The sequence below is a fragment of the Tauraco erythrolophus genome, chromosome 1 (genome assembly GCF_009769465.1).
Source record: "Tauraco erythrolophus isolate bTauEry1 chromosome 1, bTauEry1.pri, whole genome shotgun sequence".
Taxonomy (NCBI): domain Eukaryota; kingdom Metazoa; phylum Chordata; class Aves; order Musophagiformes; family Musophagidae; genus Tauraco; species Tauraco erythrolophus.
In genome coordinates, this window is record NC_141465.1 from 52,142,228 (window position 1) to 52,163,443 (window position 21,216).

The window sequence follows — 21,216 nt, forward strand, 5'->3', positions numbered from 1 at the left end:
CATCCAAATACTTTCACAGTTGTGAAATGTACAGCCAAAACCCAGGCAAGGGAAGACAGGTTAGCAGGCCTATTTACATTTGTAATATTCTTCCAGCCACTGGAAAGATATTTTGTCATTTTAAAGGTCTTTGAGTTCAAGCCTTTGGCCGGTGAATCCGTCATATCCTATCAGTCCCACATTCACAGTACTTATTTTAATAGTTTTTAGTACAAGGGACAGGAAGCATTCTCATTCATTGCTATCCTCTGTTCAAATGTCAGTTCTCAGTACAGTTTTAGCAAGAAAAAATCCAACGAACCAAACCAAACAACCCACCACATGGCTGCAGATCACACACATGGTGCACTACCTGACACAAGAAGGAACATCAACGCCCATTCTCACTGCTAGCAAACCATTTTTTGTTTCATGTCTTGGAATGAAGGAAAGCTGTAACATTTCAGCATATGGATGCTAAATTGATTCAATATGCAGATGTTGTTGCACTTGATCGTTATCCATTAAGCTCTTTCTCCAAGTAACTTTTAAAAGGTTGCAATATCCCTGAGCACACACACCGTTACATACCACTGCTCGAGCACTCTCTGCTAGTATTCCCAACTCCCGAACAAGGGCCAAGTCACACCATCCTAAATAAAGGAGTAGCTTACACAGCTCACCTAAGGGAGATTAATCAGCACTCCCAAGTGACAGTATTTCCCCACTAGATCTGAAACATTTTGTGAGGCGCCATCTACCGACTCCATATACAAAAAAAAAAAAAGAAACAGCTAGCAAGAATCCCCCATCGTTTCCCATAGGAAACCCCAACTTGCACACTGATGTTTTACCCCTCACTTGCAGGAATTAAGCTAGATGCTACTGCACATTCCCGATTTCTGACTTGGAGGTAAAGAAGACAATAAATAGGTCTTTCAGCAAAATTAATCAAGTCATTAATATCTAAGTACAATCCACGAGAAAGAACAGGAACAGGAGGCAGGGCAAGCAAAGGTGCTAAAGATCATCTGAGAGTGCATCAGAGACAGGCAGAAATGAATCAGCACACAACACTCAATACAATCTGAAATTTAGACATGGAAACCAAAAACACATAAAAAAGGGCATGTTTTGAATTAGTCGCCTTCTTCCTCTCTGCCTTCTCTCCACCCATCAAACATATTACAGCTTAGTTTTATTTGCTAGATTTATTTAAGTTCAAATTGTAGCAAGGAACTTACTATCTCTTGCCTTAGATAGAGATGTAAGAAGTTATTTCCTTTAGAGAAACAGAGTGCAATGTAACCTGGCGAACACTCTTCTGAAGGAACAGAATTGGTCTCCACGGACAACTCAACAATTCATTGCAAATTGCTAAACTCAACAAAGTTGCACATAGTTAATCTTTCCCAAAGGGGGAATGCATCATTAAAAACAAACTAGCTGCTTCCCCCTCCCCCTTTATTTCAGAGATTACTGAGATCACTACTGAGAAAAAGATACGGTGCTTCAAAATATAATTTACATGTAAAATAGAGCATTACAATGGAGTGCTAGATATCATCTGATTTACCAATTACATTAAGTACTCTATCTTCAAGGAGTAGAAAAACATTTCTGTTAGCATATTCAAACACTGGTATTTGCCATAAGACAAGGCTTAAGTCTAATATTTGAACATGCTAGAAATCTTAATAAAATTACAGTCACTTATGGCTAACGAAACACATAAACGTCAGATACGCTACATTACCCCAGATAAACACAACTAACTGATTCCTGATCAAAAGAACGAATTAAAAAACAGGCATCTGAGGAAAGAAAATAAATTCTTCCAACGCTCTCTCACGCACTTTCATGTAAAGCTGAGCTTTTAAGCATTCCTGTTTCTCTGTGTGCTTGACAGAGGGAGAAAGGGTGGTCCCTTCTTTTAGATGGGAGTCATCCTACAATCTAAGAGTGACAGCTAACTACATCTATAGACTTCAAATTACACTTTAGAGTATTTGGGTTCCTAAACACTGCAGTTAACTAAATAAAGTAGAAAGTAATCTATTTTATCTGGACTACAAACGGATGCCTGTGCATTTAACAATTTTCACTTTAAATCTATGATTCTATGATTCTATGAAATGTGTTCCACAACCTCTGTGCCATAGTTTTTCCATCTGTAAAACAGGTAGAGTCACATTTAAATTACCACGTAAAACACATCAAACTTCTCTTATCAGATAATTTATAGGAGCACAGGACAAATGATGATGATGATCAATACAATTCCTCTCTGCATTCAAACTAAAGGGCTCATCTTTGTATAGAATATAACATTAGTGGATTTTAAAGTAAATTTAATTCCCCTGAAAACTTTCTTTGAGCCCTTAAAACATTAGTGGTGTCAGAAACTATCATATACGATGAGTCATAACTGTCCAACTTAACTATATATATACTATATCTGATCTAGTCCTCCAGACTTTCTTATAATCAATGGGAGAGAAATGAGCACTTCAGACACTGTATGAACCTATATTAGATGTGTGCAATTTTGATGAGGTAGCTCCACAGGAAAAAACAAATACAGAATGTTCCTTATAGTCATTGTACAACTTGATAATAAACAGTCATGTCATAACAACAAAAGAAGGTTTTTACACTCAAAGGTGATTAGCACTGGTGACTCCCAGCTGCCTGTACAGCCTCAAAAAATGAGCAAATGAACCGCATTATTTCTTCTTATACACCTCTATCCACTTGTTGAATATTATTCTGCTCGCCTGCAAGGATTCTGTTCAATGGCCACTACAAAGGGCAAAAGATGGTAAAGATGAGATAAATGCCAGAAGGAATATCAAAGGCTCCAGAGGAAACCATAAGCAGCTCAGGCGTTTCAGCTGGGGGAAGCACAAAGTCATCTTGGCAGGCCTTAAGTTAAGAGGATGTCTCGGTGGTGAGGAAGATCATTAGGCCATGGGAGATCCTGGTCCAAATCCTACCTCCCGTCAGATGATCTTGGATAAATTCCACAGCGTGCTGAGCACCGTTTGCCATTTCCTTCTCTCACAGGCAAAGGAAGAGGAGTACACCAAGACCATGTAGGTTTCTAGAAGACTTGCACGCTTCCAAAGTCCAGAAAGGCAAAGAAAATGCATCTTCTACCTCAGCAAGCCCATCCGTGAAGGAAGCACTGGCAACGCTGTAACTCGCTGCTTGCTGTCCAGTGCCACCTCTGCTTGCTCACAGCAACAGGACCTGCTGCTGGAGCACCTGTCGCAGCACAGCTCTTAGGTGGCAAACGTCATCATGAAAGCCCAGGCCAGCATCATGCCAGCAGGTCTCTGAAAGCAAGGTAGCGTTAGCTACAACATCCCATCCACCTGCTTTTGACATTCTTACTGCAGAAGTACACAACCCAATTCCCCTGAATTGCTTCACATTGAACAATACGTTCATTAAATCACCAAAGCGGAGTGTAAGGAACCAACATGCCCTACAGAGGGACCTTCTGACTGAGAATGTAATAGCTGTGCCACAGCAAACATCTTCAGGTCAGCCTTTTTAGCCTTTTTTCTGCCCTGTGCTTGAGGCATGATTGAAATACGAGTTCACATGTAAGATCTCCTGTACTCTACATCAGCTCTATGCCACTTACGTGATAAGCAGAACATATTCAGCATAAACCATGGTACAAACAAGAAGTGAAAGTCTGTAATAGTATCCATCTCTTTTTCAAAGATCAAAATGAGAACAGTTTGAATTTTTAAAGTATACTATTAGAGCCTAATGTCCAGAGCAGTTTAGATAGCGTTAATGCTGAAAGCAGAAAGCAACACTAGACATTTTCTAAAACACTAAAAAATCAAACATCTAAATTATCTGGAAAATTCAATAAAAAAATAAAATTGCATCTATAGACTCAGACAATAAGCATGTAATATTGTCCAAAACTTATTTTTTAACCAGCAATTGGAGATTCCTCCCAATAGGTCTTTGTTACAGAAATCTTGACAGACTTTTTAATTGTACCACCTCTATAGCTCAGGTCTGTACATTTTGTTATAAATGTAGCGCTTCCCTGAACCGGTAGAAATAAAGCTCTCAGGCTGTAATATTAAAACTGCATAAATTGGCACTGACACAAAAGCAGCATTCTTATCCTCCTGGCATCAGACGGTCCTACTTCACATCACGCTCTGTGCCAATGGAAGTAGACTGGTTCACCTTAAAACTAGTGGCTATTTTTTCCATTCAGATTCATCTCTGCCTACTCCATGGCCTCACAGATGGCCACATGGCAGTAAAAATGAAGGGTAGGACAAAAGCCGCCTGCTTCAGACAGTCCTCAGACAAAGACAAGACAGAAAGCACTCGACTAAAATGGAATGCCTCAACTGTATTTAGAATATTTAGTGTCTGCTGGGGCATAACACTAGTATACAGGATTAGTGTGCCCACACCAAAAATAGACATCCTGTTTATGTTTACCCTTCTCCACAGACAAAGGACACCAAAATCCTTGTTTCCTTAGGAACGATGTTGGACACAGAGTTGGGAGGTCTGCCATATCACTGGGGTAGTCTTTATTCCCTTGCCCAAGAATCCCAGCTTGCACTCTGCCATCAGATTTAAAACAGCAATAAAAAGTAGTAGCAACCTTGAAACTTTCCACTTCTTTTTTTTTTTTCCCCTAATTGAAGAAGGAGGAAACCCGGTCAGTCTTAGTCATAGCGACCTTCATTCCCACTCCCTGCAATCCTTTACTGGGTGGGAAGCAGAGGTATTTTATTTATGTGTTTGGTTTTTGGTAGCTCTCATTCCATGATTATCACTTTCCCTGGCATAACAAAGGTATCCATCTGTATTCTCATGGCTGTCTGTCACTTTCTGTTTGATGTCCTCTCGCTCTTGCAGTGGTGAACAATTTCTCCTTTTTTTTCCTTCTTCATGCCACTTACAATTCTGTAGATCTTTAATCATCATGATATGCCACCATCAACCCCAGCACTGCAGGCTGAGGACTCCTGACCTATACAGCTGTTCCTTGTACAAAGGTTTTCACAGGCTTGATTAGTCTCATTGTCTTTCTCTGAAATCCCTCCTGTTCTGTGCCTCTGTTGAGATAGGAGTTTGGGCTTGCACTCAAGTTATGGCTTACACTGACGGGCTGCCTCTTTGGTTGAAATCCAGAAGAAGACATCTCAAGATGTAGTTGAAGACCATCTCTGGCATCTAGGGTCTTAGTGAAAAGCTAGAGATTCAACTGTATTTTAAAGTAGACATCTGAATTTGCAAGCTATTCTACCTATATTGACTAGCTCTCCACTAAGTGTGTTTTGGAGCTTCAACATCTCACTCTGTGTAGACACCAAAATTTGAATTTCAAGCATATGAATCTGGAGATGAATTCTACATCACCCTCAGAAGAACCCTTTGCAATAAATAGTGAGCCCTTACCTTTAAATTGCTGTATAATGCAATAAAATTGAAATTTTTTATCATCTTACTATTTATTCCCCATTCTATGCGCCCTTCTAAAACACCTAAGAGCACCAAACCAAGCGCAAACACCTTCCAAGCTCCTGGTACCATTAGTTCTAAGTGAGAAATTTTACACTTCTTTCATCAAATGAGCTTTATTAATATCAAGAGCTTTAAAATTTTGGAGTAGATACCATCTACCAATTTGTTACTATTTGCTTCAGTGATCTGATCTCTAAGATCACTTACTAACTTTTCAAGTTGGGGCATATCTTCTATAAAGTCCACTACAAAGAAGTTTCCTTTGGAAACCCCCCTGCAACACACAGCTGCAAAAATACTTATCTTTATCCTGTGGCCTTATCTTCTCCAAGTGTTGCTTTTAGTTAATGAGTATCTGTTAGCTCACAGACTCTAGCAAAAGCTGAAGTTACCCACAGAGTTTCTGATTGAAACCTTCATAATTGTGTAAAATCTCTGTATGTGGAACAATGTATAATTTCCCTAAATATAAATAATTTGAAATATTAATATTCAATGCATGTTCCCTCTTTAGTTATTAGTAACTTTTTAAGCATCTACCTTGGATTTCCTCTGTTGGATTAAAATAGTAGAAGGATTATATTCTAATCTTCTTTTAAAGCAATCCCTCAAACAACACAGCTGTAACGCTGTAACTGCAGTGGATGACTAAAGTTATAGAACTTGTACTATGAAGATTCACAGTATAATACCATGTTTACCACTTGGATATTTAATGTTTTGGAATCATCATGTTTAACATCTTGATTATTCTCATAGTACTTCCTTATTTACAGCACTACTTTATTCCTGAAAGCACCCTCTACAGGGAGGTCAGTGACTCACTCAAGGCTGAGCATCTAACACAAGTAACTCAGCCTTGCTAATGGACTCATAGCGTTGACACACTGGCTTCCTTTATGTTACCATATTGAGAAAAACTTCTGAATTTTGAGTTTTGGCATGTACCCTGGTTTCATTTCAACTCTCTACACTTGTACAAAAGGTAATGTCCCCCACATGCCAATACATAAGTCAGTCTCTCTCCAACCCATCAAAAAAGGAAGATAGCCTGAACAAAAGCCACATTACACTTCCAAAAGTTTATTATGAAGGAAGTGGGGCTCCACAGCACTGCCCGAGAGGTAAGCCTAGCCACAATGATCCCTGGCAGGTACCACAATGAACACCAGAGGTGCAACATTTTGTATTATTAGTTTTGAAAAGTAAGAACACCACACCTAAAGTATCTGCAGGGCATCTGTATCTGGGAGTAAGAGACATGCTTGTGACACAAGCGGAGCTCAGTAATGGTCTCTCTATTATGTTTAATCTTCCACTGCCTCAGGAATAGAAACCTGCTTTCTCAATCCAGTTCTCACCCACTCCTGTCCCAGAAGACTAACGCACTAAGCTTACCTCCATCATACCATTTTATAACTTGAAAAAAAATGAGAAAATTAAAGTTTTAAAGACTTTGTAGCTATACTATCAAGATCAATCATCATACCCTGCTATTGAAACTCTCCTAAGGGGCACTGTACAATAGGACAGACGTGACAGACAATAACTTCTGGATCCAAGATCAAGGATGCTAAAAGGCTTGTTGTTTCTGCACAGACAAGTCCTATAAACCCCTATGGAAGCAGTCTTATCAGAAGCACAAAAGAAGAAAATGAACTGCCCCAGACACACTCTGCTATATTAAAAAAAAAAAATCATACTGGGCCTCCTATTACTAAATCATATAAGTACAGGAGGGAACCCCAATGACTTCAGATATCTACCGAATCAGACATCTTTCATATTCTACAACCCACGTGCTTTCAAATCTTTTGCTAGATGAGAAAGCAAAAGACTTTTAGTTCTCATATAAATGCGTACTATTTTTGCACTCCTCAAAACTCTATCAGTTAAAAGAAACCTGAGGAGTATCACCCCACAACTAAGCTCAGGGTTTAAAGTTTGTAATTAAGAAAAACATTAAAGGAAGAACCATCGTCCAAAGCCATTTTTTTTTAATTTAACCATAAGAACAAATTGATAGAAAAATATTTTTGCCCTGTGACACCTGTCCATCTCAATAATCTTGGAACATAGCTATGCTCTGGACACAGGTAAAATAATGTTGCAGTACCTTTCAGGTTTGTCCTGAATTTTCTTCCTGGATCATGCATCATCAGATAAACATGAATGCTATTCAGAAAATAAAGATATCCCCCTTTCTAGTGGCTTCTCTTAGGTGTTTTTTTTTATTTTTCTAGTAAGGTCTATGAATAAAGTCAGGCCTGCACCAGTTGTTCAGAAACTGTCTCCAGCTGAGATTTCACTTTCTTAGGCAGAAACTACTCCCCGAACTCTGGCTGGAGCAAATAACTCCACACTTCCCGCCACCCCAACCCCACCCCCCCCCAACTTTCACCACAAATGCTCTCAAGTAGTCACATTTCACAAAGTACCACCCATTCTTGCTCAAAAACAACGATGGTAAGGGCTTCACTCAACCTTTAAATGCTTCAGTGGAGTAGAAAAAAAACCAAACAAGTACAACTCAAAACTTCACACTGAACTCCTCTAAGTCAGTTTACAATACAGTAGAGGAGAGACACTTCCAGAAAATCCTGTCAGCCCATTTTTGTCACAGATCACACTAGCTTCCATCTCCTCAGTACCTAAAACTGAGATTTCTAAATGACAGCCTATGCCTGGGTTAAGAATAGGAGACACTCTAATGAATTCTTCCTCCATCAGTCATTGCTACTGCTGCCAATCACGAGATGATGAGGTCCCATGGCCACATAGCTGATCTGAAAGGTAAGGGATGCCTTTTACTAGGGATCTCCTGGCTGCCATAAGAAAGACCTTGCTGCTGCTCCTCTGCCAGACAAGCAAGGAAATAGTGGCAGCTGCCCATTGCTTGGTGGGGGATAAAGGGCAATTCCACATGACCAGAAAAGTCCCCTCATGGGCTCCCATCACGTCAGCACCAATTCCAGACTCCTGTTCCTATCACAGGCAGGGCAGAGCGATGCGGAACAAACCCACTGGCTGTACAAAACATACACTGCACCTGTTGCATTACTGGCTATATATGAGGAATGGCTCCTCTTAATCTGAAACTACAACAACGTAACATTACTTCCTCACAAGCTTTGTACTAAGGGTCTACACGTAGACCATTTTTCACCATGTATCTTCCACAACTGCTCTTTTGCTTTCCTCCCTCTGCTACACTTCATATGGCCTAAGACGTGAGTACCCAAACAGTGCCGTGAAAAAATACCTATGGCACATGGTTTTGCCTTCAGCTAGGTAGCCAGCTCCTTGGCATTGAGTGGTGGCTCCCCACCATTGTCCACTATAGTCCCAGAACCAAAATTCTTTTAAAACAAGGTAACAAAAGCAGAAACAGCATGTTGGGACAAGGGATGAAACAAACCATGTGAGGTAGAGGCAACACTGGTATGTTCCAGGCACTAACAAGCTCTGTGTGCCCTGGAAAAGGGACAAGGTGAAGGTCTTGTCATTCCCTGAGGCACTCTGCCTGTCCTGGGATGCTTTCTTCCTTGTCTCTGATTCCACCATAAGTTTTAAACTCTTGAACAGGACAGTGCAAACAACTATACCAATGTTCAGCAGCAGGTGAGTTTTGGGTTTTTTTAAAAAATGTTCTTGCATTCAGATTCTCTACAGCCACTGCTGTCCAGTAAACACACTTTCATGTCTATTGCTTGTTTTGTTCTGGTTTTTGTTTTGTTTGATTTTGTCAGGTTTTTTGTTATCTGATGCAGGTCATATCTTCCCTTCCCCCGTCCTCCTCTCCCTCTATGTCATACTTTTATTATTATTAAAGATGCGGTGCCATTACACAGAAAACAAAATTCTCCATTACATTTCCTTTTAGACTGCCAGGACTTTCCATTTAAAGCACACTGACTCCATTAGAGATCTGAAGGAATTACTTTCCCCTTCCGAATCTTGTATTGCAAAAGCCAGAAAGTACCCAAAGCAGCAAATAATGGTTGGAATTTGGATGCCTGTAAAAGGCTCTGTGACTTTCTCTTGCATGTGGTGCTTTAGCTTCGTGTCGATGTGCACTAGAAAGTAATAATCTCTGAAAACTGGTGTGCTAGATGATGTGTTTTTTTCTGTTTTAATGGGGCTTTTGACCTTAGGCTTTCCCAGCTTTACTTAGTATTTCAGGAAAAAATAAAGAAAAAATATATGAAGTATATTCAGCTCTTTCTCATTTAGTGAATGGATTATTGGTATTTCTGAATTTTCTAGAAAAACATGGGTTTTCTCTCAAACTAGTACATTTGGCAAACCTTACCATATCATAGCTAGCATCCCCCTATAGCAGGCAACAAACTCATTTTTCGTACAATGCAATCTTCAGCGTTTCACTCTGACAAAATGGCAACTATTTTCAGATGCTGAATTTTAACCTACACAAGATTTTTATGCTTTTTTTTGCTTTAAAGTGTCGTTACCTCTACTCTCACTGAATGTTTGTCCTCTTAACAGTTTACCAGCGAAATGCAGGCATGATTCACTGTTAAGTTTCAGTGAATAGCACAGGAGTTTTTCCATTTCTGCCTTATGGAAAAGAAGTCCCATAATACCTGCAATAGAGATGCTGTCTAGCTCATTGACTCCATTGTTACTAATAATGAGAGTTTATGGTAGTATGGAGTACAACTCTGGAAACACAATGCTTGAAAGCTTAATGATATTTTAGATAAAAGTAACAATACATTGTATACTTTCTCACTACCTATTCCAGAGCTGTTCATTTTACACCATAAAAAATTGAGGTATATGTATTCATTAAAATTTGACTGTGCACAGTGCATTTGGAAAAGAAAAAGGGAATCTCATTTTTGTACATAGCAAATTTCATATTTTTTCAGTAGTCTGATATAAATACAACCTACTTGCTTTGAGCCAACAAATTTCATATAATCATACACCAGAAAAAACAGCCCAGAAAATTTTCAAGTACTTCTTGGAAGATGATTTCCATGGGAGCTACCTATTTCTATAAAGATGTCACCCACATTGCAGGCCTGTGGTCACTTGAAAACTTGTCATGGCATGTTCTTGCTGTAAAGTGACATTTTAGCCTACATAAGAGTGAAGTTGCATCAGAAAGATGCAGCAAATGAGGACTGAATTGCCACAAAGGACACAAAATAGCTTTTCTAACGATGAATTAAAGTCTACATTCCTACTGCTTGATTTTGGTAGTAACTTTTACTAGGTCTCAAGATGAACACCATCAATGAAACAGTAGAACAAAAAAATCTGACTGAATCTAAATTAAGAATTGAGTACTGCAGACAAGAAAGAAGAGGGAAAATATCTTCCTCATACGTTTATCAGTTCTTCGCATTTCAACTATGAAGAATTCTTCCCTTCTCTCTTTCAATTTCTTGAGAAATAAAAAGAAATGGTGGGAAAATTAAATAATGGCAGTCTATCTTAAACTTATTTTGTAAATGAAATTAAATTAATATTATCCTCTTTAGTGGGGGGGAGGGGTAAATCTATTTAAATTATTTTCACTACTCAGAAATTAGTAAATAATAATAAGCATCACCGCCCAGTGACTCCAGGAGCAGCTCCAAAAGCCCAAGAGTCTTTCCCTTAAAAGACACATTTGATGACCTTGAAATGAGATGTAGCCACTGAATACTAGCTTAGCTTGTTTTCCATAAACCCTTAAAATTATTTAGAAAAGCTATATAAATCTTTTCACAAGAGAACAATAACATATAAATCAATCAATACAGGAATTAGTCTTTAACAAGTCCATTCATCAGAAATCTCAATACCAAACTAAAACCAGTCTGCTAGATTTAAGTTTATTTCAAACAGCATATATAAGCATATAATTGTAGTTTAAGGTATTTTGTTCTGCTTTCTAGATGAAAAAAGTCTCAATACTCCACTTGGCTTTAAACCAAAATTCTCAAAACTGGGAATATCTGAAAAAATAGTCATCCTCCTATTAAAAGGCTAACTGTATTATACTTCACTCCCAGAGAAAAGTTATCAAAAAAATCAGAAAAGGACCACATAAAGCCTGTGATGGGCAATCTGTTTATGTTCTTAAAATATCTGTAGAGAAGCCTGTTTCTACTGCTATTATGCTAGAAGGTTGGGGGTTTTCTTTCTTTTCTTTTGAGTTCCTTTGTATTTTTTCATTAAGGAAATTATGGTTTATATGGTAACCTACTGACAAATAATGTAAGTAAAAAGTATTTTGAGTAACAGTCAGAAGTTTTCACCAGTGGTAAGAAGCCTTCATCCAGATATGAGGTTATTTAAAACACTCTGAACATAAATCCAGTTATGCAACCAAGCAAATTTGAAGCAGTTGCATTCTTAGGAAACCACCAACACTTTGCACGTTCTGTCACAGAATTATGTTGCAAACCAAGGCACATGTGAAATGTTGGCAAATGAGAAAGAACAATTTTATTTTTTAAAAAAACTTTCTTCCTTAGCCTTAATGACTCCACAAAGTGTGAGCCAACAAAACTAAGCCAAAACGTCATGTTTGAACATTTAAGTGGAAGCTGGAGAGAAGTGATCTCAGAGCACGAGTCCCTTCAATGCATCCCAGGCCGTATCACAGGAGCTTACAACCAGGTGGGTAAAACATCCATCTGTAAGTGACAGACCGAGTTTCCCATGTCATTTGATCTAGACACAAGCCTAGGAATGATTTTCAAAACCTTTTTTTCCTGCATTCTCCACTGAGAAACAACAGAAGCTGTAGTACCCTGAAACTACAAGGAAATCACAGATTTCCACGCAAGGAGCTACAAAAGGGAAAAGTTGCAAAGGAAAGACAGGAAGCAAAGGAAGAAATTGTTTGCTCACAACTGGTCTTGAAAAAAGAAAAACAAAAAACAAGGCAAGCTTTAATGTTTTACAAGAACCTCATCTGCCCAAGAACATTCACCACAACAAATACCAGTAGCACTAACCTTCTCCATCATTTCAGAATCACTTTTTCCCATTATTTATGGTTTACAAGGCACTGTAGCCAGGAACAATTATTACTGATTTTTTTTTTTTTTTTTTTTTACTTTCAAATTTGTGTCTGAAAAACCTCAGCAGAATACAGAATCAATAGTATTCTGCTAAGTTCCTGTTGATGCCTCTTCTACCATTACCTGACCTCACTTTTTCTTGGCAGGCAAACTACACGGTGAGATGTCAAACCACTTCTCATTTCGATTCCACTGCATGTAATTTGACAACGAAGTTGCTACAGAACCAGGACGTCGGGCACCACATCAGCTTAACATTTCTTCAGATTATCAACTTTGAATTAAAATCTGTTTTTAGGCTCTTTGTCAATTCAAATACTCAGATATTTTTTGGCTTACCAGCCACTCGTAATTTTGAGCTCTCAGGGAGAATACTGTTCTGGACAAGAATCAGAAAAGGCAGCTTTTAAAGTTAATGTGGATTCACAGCAGAGGGACTATGCGACTTAGAAAAGCAAAATTCATATATTTTATCACTTCCTATTAAATTTTTTAAAGCATTATACCATAATATACCATAAAATAGTCTGTAGCTGGAACAAATGCTAGAGACATTTTAATAATTATCTATAAATACAGCTACTTTTCTGGACTATAACATTTTATGATTGCAAAGTCATATTAAAAAGCTGAACTCTTCTGCCTCTTTATGATATTAGTCTGCAATTTACATAAAATGTTACATTTTCTTCAATACATAATGTAACAGTTGAAGGTATTAGAATTGACAACTCATTATTTGCCTTCCAAAATGGGTTAAAATACATTTTTGTATCCTCTAGGTCTCAGAGGCTTAGAAAATCTAGACTTCTGCCAAAGCTTTTGCTCCCAGGCTACCAGGAGTAGCCAAGCAGTATTTTATCCATGCCGTGATGAGCCAACATTCAAAGATTTAAGTAATTCCAGTACATAGCAACATATGCTTTACTTTTTTCTTCCCTCCTTTGTCCTGCTAGTCCTTGGATACAAGAGACACAAGCCTCTGACAGTCAAAATGAATAGTATTTCATTGTTATTCCATTGAAGAGGAAGCAGTTTTAATCTCTAACAATCATCTGTATCCCTCGTGCTCTTTTTACATGCTGCATTCCTCATTGCAGTCTCCAGGCTACTATCTCTCTCCCATATCTATCCATTCCACCATGTTGTTTTGATTTTGTGATTACCCAGTCGTGGTAAAGCAAAGCACCTATGCGTGGAACTGCAGAAAGCAAGCTGTTGAAGCAATGATGAAAGCTTTACTGAAGAGAAACAAAAAGGTGTATGTTTGAGTGAATTCACACGGCTGCACCATTTCCTTTTGTTTGCCTTTAAGATTAGCAGCGAGGTTGAGTTTAACTCGAACGTCATTTTTAATGCCAGTTGTCGAGAAGAAGTGGGCCCACTGCCCATTTTCATCTTACACAATCAACAGCTAAAACTCTTGCTGAACACCAAGACAGCAGTGCTCATGCTGCATCAGCAGGCTACCAACCTGCATGCATCACAGAGTCACAGGACAACTCTGTTTGGAAGGGACATCAGGAGGTCATCTACTCCAACTGCCCGCTCAAAGCGTTTCAGCATGCTTCATGTAAAACAATATGAAAAATAGGTATTACAAGGCAAATTAAGTTGCCTGGAGTTAATCTTATATACTTGAACTCTATTACTCTATTCTATTAATCATTAAACAACAGACAGAGAGAAATTTGCTTATTCTATTCTTTGCTGTTCGTTGGCCTATATCCTTGTTCTTTTCATATCAGTATTTTCTAATCCAGTGATTTTTACAGATAAAATCTGTGAAACAAAAACCTGTAATGTAAAATTTATTTTTTCCTTTAATTTGATCTATCATCTGAAAAGCACTCTGAAGGTAGATTTCACAGATTTCATAGATTTCTAGGTTGGAAAAGACCTTAGAGATCATCCAGTCCAACCGTCCCTCATCTCCCATTAAACCATATCCTTAAGTAGTTCATCCACCCTTTTCTTAAACACATCCAGGGATGGGGACTCAACCACCTCCCTGGGCAGCCTATTCCAGTGGCTGACAACCCCTTCAGAGAAGAAATACTTTCTAACATCCAACCTGAATCTCCCCTGACTAAGCTTATATCCATTTCCTCTTGTCCTATCACCCATCACTAATGTAAAGAGCCCTTCCCCTACCTCCCCACCATCCCTTCTCAAGTATTTGTAGGCCGTAATCAGGTCTCCTCTCAGCCTCCAAGATAGTACTTTTAGAACCAGAGAGAAAATGTGTGAGATCTTGTTGCATAAAAAGCTCTCAGACCACTAAGGCTTCAGTCATCTAAATCCTTAATATCTTACGATATTAAGCTGTCTAGTTATGTATCTGGGTAAATGGACTCATAAATTTCTTGTAATAACAGGTTCTTAAAAATTAAACACCACAATCATAGCCTAAATCTTTGCTCCTTCAATTTATGTCAATCCTTGGTTGTCTACCATGGTAGGAGTATGGGTATATATGCTTGCATACATACTGGCAAGTTGCAACTGCATCAGCACTGTGACAGCTGCTAGAAAGTCCCAAAAAAACTCTCTCAGCTCTCTGCAAGTGATAGCTAAGGAAAAGGATACAAGCAGAAGTACATCAGGTTCAGCTAACCTACTTACAGCCACTGACAAGCAGTTTCTTAAAGACCATGCAGCAGAAAATGAAAGTTTCCCTGCAGTCAGAAAATTAGAGGGACTCTGGGACTTACAGAGGTTTAATACTGTTCTCTGACACTAGGTTGTAGTGCTTCTGGATATTTTCCTATAGCGATAAAGATGAATCTAGTTGCAGCTGGTAACTGCATGATCCAACTGAGGAGTGCGCATATTTAGATGCAATTCAGCTTGGAAATGATGTATTCTCTACATTCGCAGTTCTTAGATCATGCTAATAATTGCATTGCTAACAGGAATGAAATTCGGCACAGCATCAGTAGAGGCAAACGTGAGCAAGAGCATACAGAAATACTAAAGTTTAATAGCCAATGCCATTCTGAGATAACCTTCAGGCTTTTCAGTACAGAAACTGCTATGCAAAGCTTGGAGTCACCTAGCCAGCTCTACCCTTCACTGCATTTCTTTTTTGCTGTTAAAAGAGTGCCACATATGTAGGTTTAACACATTTAACAGGTGATACATGCATTGTTCCAGCTGCTATTGTATATCCTCACAGCAACAGGATATATGAGAACGACACTGTTCAACTGAACTGGTCCCAATCTCACCACCAGCTATATCATGTCTGGCTTTCATGAGATGTTCTCAGCACAAAAGACATTCTGGAACTAGTGAGCTATAGGTTTAAAGATTATTCAGTGAAAATGCGTGATTCACAAAATAAAACAGTGTGTCATCTTCCTGAGTTGCAAGAAATCAAAAGATAAAGTGGTAAATGTAGAAATTAAGAAACAAAATGAATACAAAACCCAGGAAGCTTTAGGAAGAGGGAGTAAACAAATAGCTCTTTTCCTGCTGCCCTGTGCCACAGAGCAAAGGGTGAAGTCCTGACAGAAGAAGGACCAGAAGAAGGGATGGCCCATGCCAGGCTACAAGAAGCTTGAGGTGCCCATGGGAGACTGCAGGAGCCTGTTTCAGCCAGAGAAGAAGGAAAAATGACCTTAAAAAGAGACACTGATGCTCAGATCCAACTGGGCTTGAGCCCAGCCTCCTGGTCATGTCCCTTAACAGTGGGCAGCAGCAGAACTTGGGGAAGAAGTAACTACAGTTTCAAATCTGCTTTTCCCCTAGCTATGGTTATTAAATTACTTGGTCTTACTTGGGATAGCAACTGTAGACAGAAGCAACGGAGAAAACCCTTACCAAGTTTGATTTGAGAGTCACACAGGTGTTAATATTTATCCTTTTGCACTCCTGCCTCCACCACTGCAAATCCATTTAGAAACGGATTTTTTTCCCTGACAGAATAAAATAAACTTCTCCTGCTAGCTTAAAGTCTTGGCTGGTAGTAAGAACAATGCCAAGTGACCTATCAGATGCTGAGCTGCTTTGGCCGTGGGGATGCACTACCAGACTTCCAGGATTTCGGCTACTCCAGTCAGTCAAGGGCCACCACAGCCTGTGGGGCAGTCCAGGAGGATGCCGGAGCCTGCTTGGGATGGGTACCAAGTGCCGCTGTTTCACCAAGAACAGCCTCCGCTAGCTAACGCTAGCCCAAGCAGCAGGTCAGCAGGCTGATTTTATCACCCACAACTCTATTATACTTCACGGAGCTATTTTTATTTCTTCAATGTATTAATTCTCCCACCCATTTTCTGAAGCACAGAGCCAGAACTTGACAGCTTGCTTACTGTAAAGACTTTCAGAAATGTTACATGTGTTCATAAGGGCCTAGCTATTTATAAAACAGGCATAAAAGCACCTGGTAACTCGAGTGCCATTTTTCAAATTCCTATTGAAGCCCACCTGAATCTTTATATGCTTCAGTATCCTTAAAAACCTACTTGCAATGATTTAGAAAGATAAATTCTAAGTTTAAAATGACCTAGGTCTATGTTTTATAAACATGTTGCTAAGTTTAAGTAACTTGAGACTGAGTTAGGCATTTTTAAAATAAATTAGTATGCCAGCAAATACACTATTGTTGAATTATTTAGTTAATTTTATTTTAAAGGTCATACCTTCACACATTTAAATCTTCAATTTATCACCAACCCCACCAACAGAATAAATTTAGACATGCCTAGCTTTTTAAAATTAAAATGGTTATTCTCATTTATAACTTAAATAAGAGGATAATATTCTGTTCTCAAATGCCAGTATATTGTTTTTAAAAATTCACTTAGGAGGACAGCACTTACGTGTAAAACTACAGCTTCACAACACTATTACTGAAGACAGAGGGAAATTCTAACCCCATTTAAGGTGGTAGAAATTTTACTATTGACTTCAACTGAGTTGGGCTTTTATCTCTGCAGTATGATTGATGACAAACTCTCCTACCTAGTATGGTGGAGCTGCTGAACTCCACAGCACAACTGGTCTTCTCTTTTTCCCCAGCAGCAAGGTTTCTGAAGCTCACGACAGGTACGTGCTGAGGCGGTAGGCACTGGAGTGCAGCACATGCCCAGAAATGTTGCCGTCAACATTAGCATCTCACACAGCGTAAAATTAGCTCCACAGAACTGACAGCACAAAGAAACAATACAGGGTGGTTTGGATGGTAAATATTTACAGACTGTCAAGTTGAATTGCAACAGCACTAACTCTACTGCTGAGTTAAACACAGTTGATTCAGAGTCCTGAAGCCATGAAGTTGATTTACTTTATGTATAAAAAGGATGTTCGTTTCTTAACAGGTAAACAGACATATATCTGTGAGGATATACTTTTTTTTTTCCTCCCCCAAAGTAAATATTTAAGAGAGAGTTCAGAAAATAAACTTGTTTTCTTAAAAGTCACCACCAGGCAGTTTTTCCCTTTCATCAGCTCTGTCAGGGCAGGCAGACACGTAGGCACGTTTGAAATCCAAGCAGGCAGGGACTAATGTTTTTCAAACTGGTCTTTGTGATCTACTATGGCATTAATAGGAACATTTTGATGCTTACGAGTTTACAGGGCACTGTATGAGATTATACTCCTGCCAAAATACATAAACATGATTTATTTATCCTTTTTTCAGTCAAATACTAAGTTTCGCAATCATTTTAAATTCTTCAAGCATCTTACGACCAACTGATGAATAAGCATATATAACTGCATGTAAAAAGGGGAAAAGGCAAATATGTAAATATATATAAACACACAAACAATGCAAGAGTGAAGAATTGCAAATATATGTCTTGCAAAACACTTTGCTTTCCCATCACTCTTTAGTTCCCCTACATGTTTGTAGCTTTCCACTGCTGGCATGTTTCTTCCAAATTTCATTATGTTAGAGCTAGGATCTCTGATTTTATTGTAAGTTTCATGACTTTATCTTTTAATTAAACTTCATGGAATCTTGTTTTTTTAATGATAACTTCCATTCTGATATAAAGAGAAGTTTCCAGTACTCAAAGCAGAGAAAGAAATTTTAACTATGAAATGCCATGGCAAAAGAGGACTTGCATAACAACTTTTAAACCAGTCCTATTAATGAGAGATCTGAAAAACTTTTAATTGCCCTTCTATATTTCTTAACTACATTTTAAAAAAATTTACTTCTACTGCTCTGAGTCACAAACTTTAAAACAAAACAAAACAAAACAAATCCTTCCCAATTTTGTTTCCCAAGGGACAGAAAATGAAATGTGCTACTCCTTTTCCTAAAAGCTGCGAGGGGTCTAACAATTTTAGCAGAAGGCATACAATTTCAAGTATAAGGCAGAAAAGCTTCATAAAAGTCCAAATACTACATTGCTTACCCAGTAACGGAAAAATGTACTGATAGAATCAAATTGAAAGGGAAATCAGACATATTAATAAGTCTGCACAACGTCTTCTTAGCATATGTTGCTCAAGGGTCCCCTTTCTCCAACACACACATGAAGTCAGCATGTAATTAAGTACCTTGCTGCCAAAGAGTTCTTGCTGGTGTTATACATTAGTCTTCTCTACTATGTGGTGGCAAAATACAAGCTACCTCTAAAGACAAGCAAGATCTACATACTAACCATATCCCTGCCCCTCAAGTTGTGACTTTTTCTGTATCTTACCCTTTAAAGCGTAACTTTTTAAAGAAACTATTTGTGACTACTTTTGTGAATCTCCATGGACTCTCATTCATTCCCCCGTAGCAGACTTCTTGCAGCTGCTCCCTTTAGTTCCTATTCAAAGCAACACCTTGATTTCTTTTCAGACAACAAGGAGACTTTTAAGTTTCTTCTTTCTGGATGAACTACACACAACAGACTAGAGCACATCAGCTCTTGCACTATGAGACATAGGAAACTTGGTCTGTTCATCCCCCAGGTACAGTTTAAAATCTAGATCTTGAAATTTGTCATCTAGATGAATTTATCTCTCAGATCCAGGCATAATTTTTTTTATCTCTTTGCCAACCAATCTCACTGATAACGCAAAAGCATTTTTAAGAGATATCATTTGTAACAAGAGTGCAATTAAATAGCTAAAACGTAAGTGACATGAAACTCCTTCATTACGGACTTCATTAAGTAGGAACACTATAATTTTGTAGCCAGGCCCTGTTTACCAACAACCTGCGTTACTCCTGCATCCCACTGCCACATCGTGAGGCAATGGTGACTCAAAGAGCCTGGGTGATGAAAAGCTACTGCTCTTCCGAAACAGCTAACCTTTGCAATCATGACTTTAACAAGTAACTCAATCCTCAGAACGCACTTTTCGCTGATGGTTTTGAATGGCTGCGGAGCTGCAGTTTCTCTGCTGTCATTTCTCTACGCCCTGACCACCAGCTGCCGTGAAATATGGTGCAGTTGGCCACAAAGTTCCCTCAGCTGCATCCTTCTGATGCAGCCACAGGAGAGTCCGACTTCCAACAGCCTGCCTCCAGGGAGAGCAAACCATGAACGTCCTCTGAACCTCTCCCCTGCTCCTTCAACAGCCTGAGCACAAGCTCTCCTGCCACGAGCCCTGCACAGTGACAACAGTCATGGGTGGCACGGGCACAGCCCCAGCTGAGCACGGCAAGGAAGTGGTGTGGGGCATGAGCAGGAAGCTTCAGCCTTGCTCTGAACGTGCAAGAGCTTCACACACGCCTAAGTGACCTGAACTTTCCTCCATACAAAAGCCAAGCGTGAGAATGCATTCGGCAGCATTGGGTTCAAATTAAACTGGAATGCTTCCCACCCAGTTTGGGTCTCTGGGTCACTATCCTCTGTTACGGACTTGTGGGTTAGACATTTGTACTTCAGCATGGGGCAGCCCCTGAACTGAAATGTCTGTCGTCCTTGACATCTAGCCCCGAGCCCCACTAAGTTTTGAGCTCTCTTCACCACAGCAAAAGCTGTTCCCTTGCTGCCAGCCCCCAGGGCAGCCATGAGATGCCGTAGTCAGACCTAGCACGGCCTGTTACAACCTCGGCACAGGGACTGCCCTAAATCAATCACGTGAATATCACCAGCAAAGAGATCAAACCTCCATGTTGCTCATTACCGCACGTTCCCTTTTATCTGTCAAAAAGAGGATGCTGCGCACTTCCCTTAAGTCTCATCTCCCAGCTCCTCAGGAGTTTATAGAATCCTGTTGTGACTTTCTTTTGTTGTTGCTGCTGTTGCTTTTTCCTCCACCTTTTCCCTGTCAAAAAACAACGGGAAGGCAGCCATCACACGCTTCCAGGGTTTGCCTTCTATAACTGCTCTACTTGCTTCTATATTTTCTTCTGCATGTGTGCGCCTCTGCGTGCGCGCGCCTCTGCGTGCGCCACCTGTATCTTCATTAATATTTACTGTCTGTTGAGGAAGAAAGCGCCTCTCAATTTACTGGCATATTTACCTCGTGTGCTTTGCTGCACATGGAGTCATAAAACAGTGTCTCTCTCTCCATTCAAACAATGCAAACTGCGTCTGACACCAAATTTCCCTTGCCACCCCTCTACGCCTTTCATTACTCGCTCGGTGCACAAAACGATTGGCGATCATGCAGATGCATAACACGATGATCCTTGAATATATTTCTGGGCTCCCTCGCCCACCTTCTCCTTCTCCCTCCTCCACCCTGTAGCTTGACTACCACGAGCTCTGAAGAGCCA

General features: G+C 39.4%; 1 protein-coding gene across 1 annotated transcript in view; it reads right to left on the minus strand.

Moving 5' to 3' along the window:
* FRMPD4 (FERM and PDZ domain containing 4) overlaps positions 1-21,216 on the minus strand; it is a 421,749-nt gene that overhangs the window by 118,583 nt on the left and 281,950 nt on the right. The window lies entirely within an intron of this gene.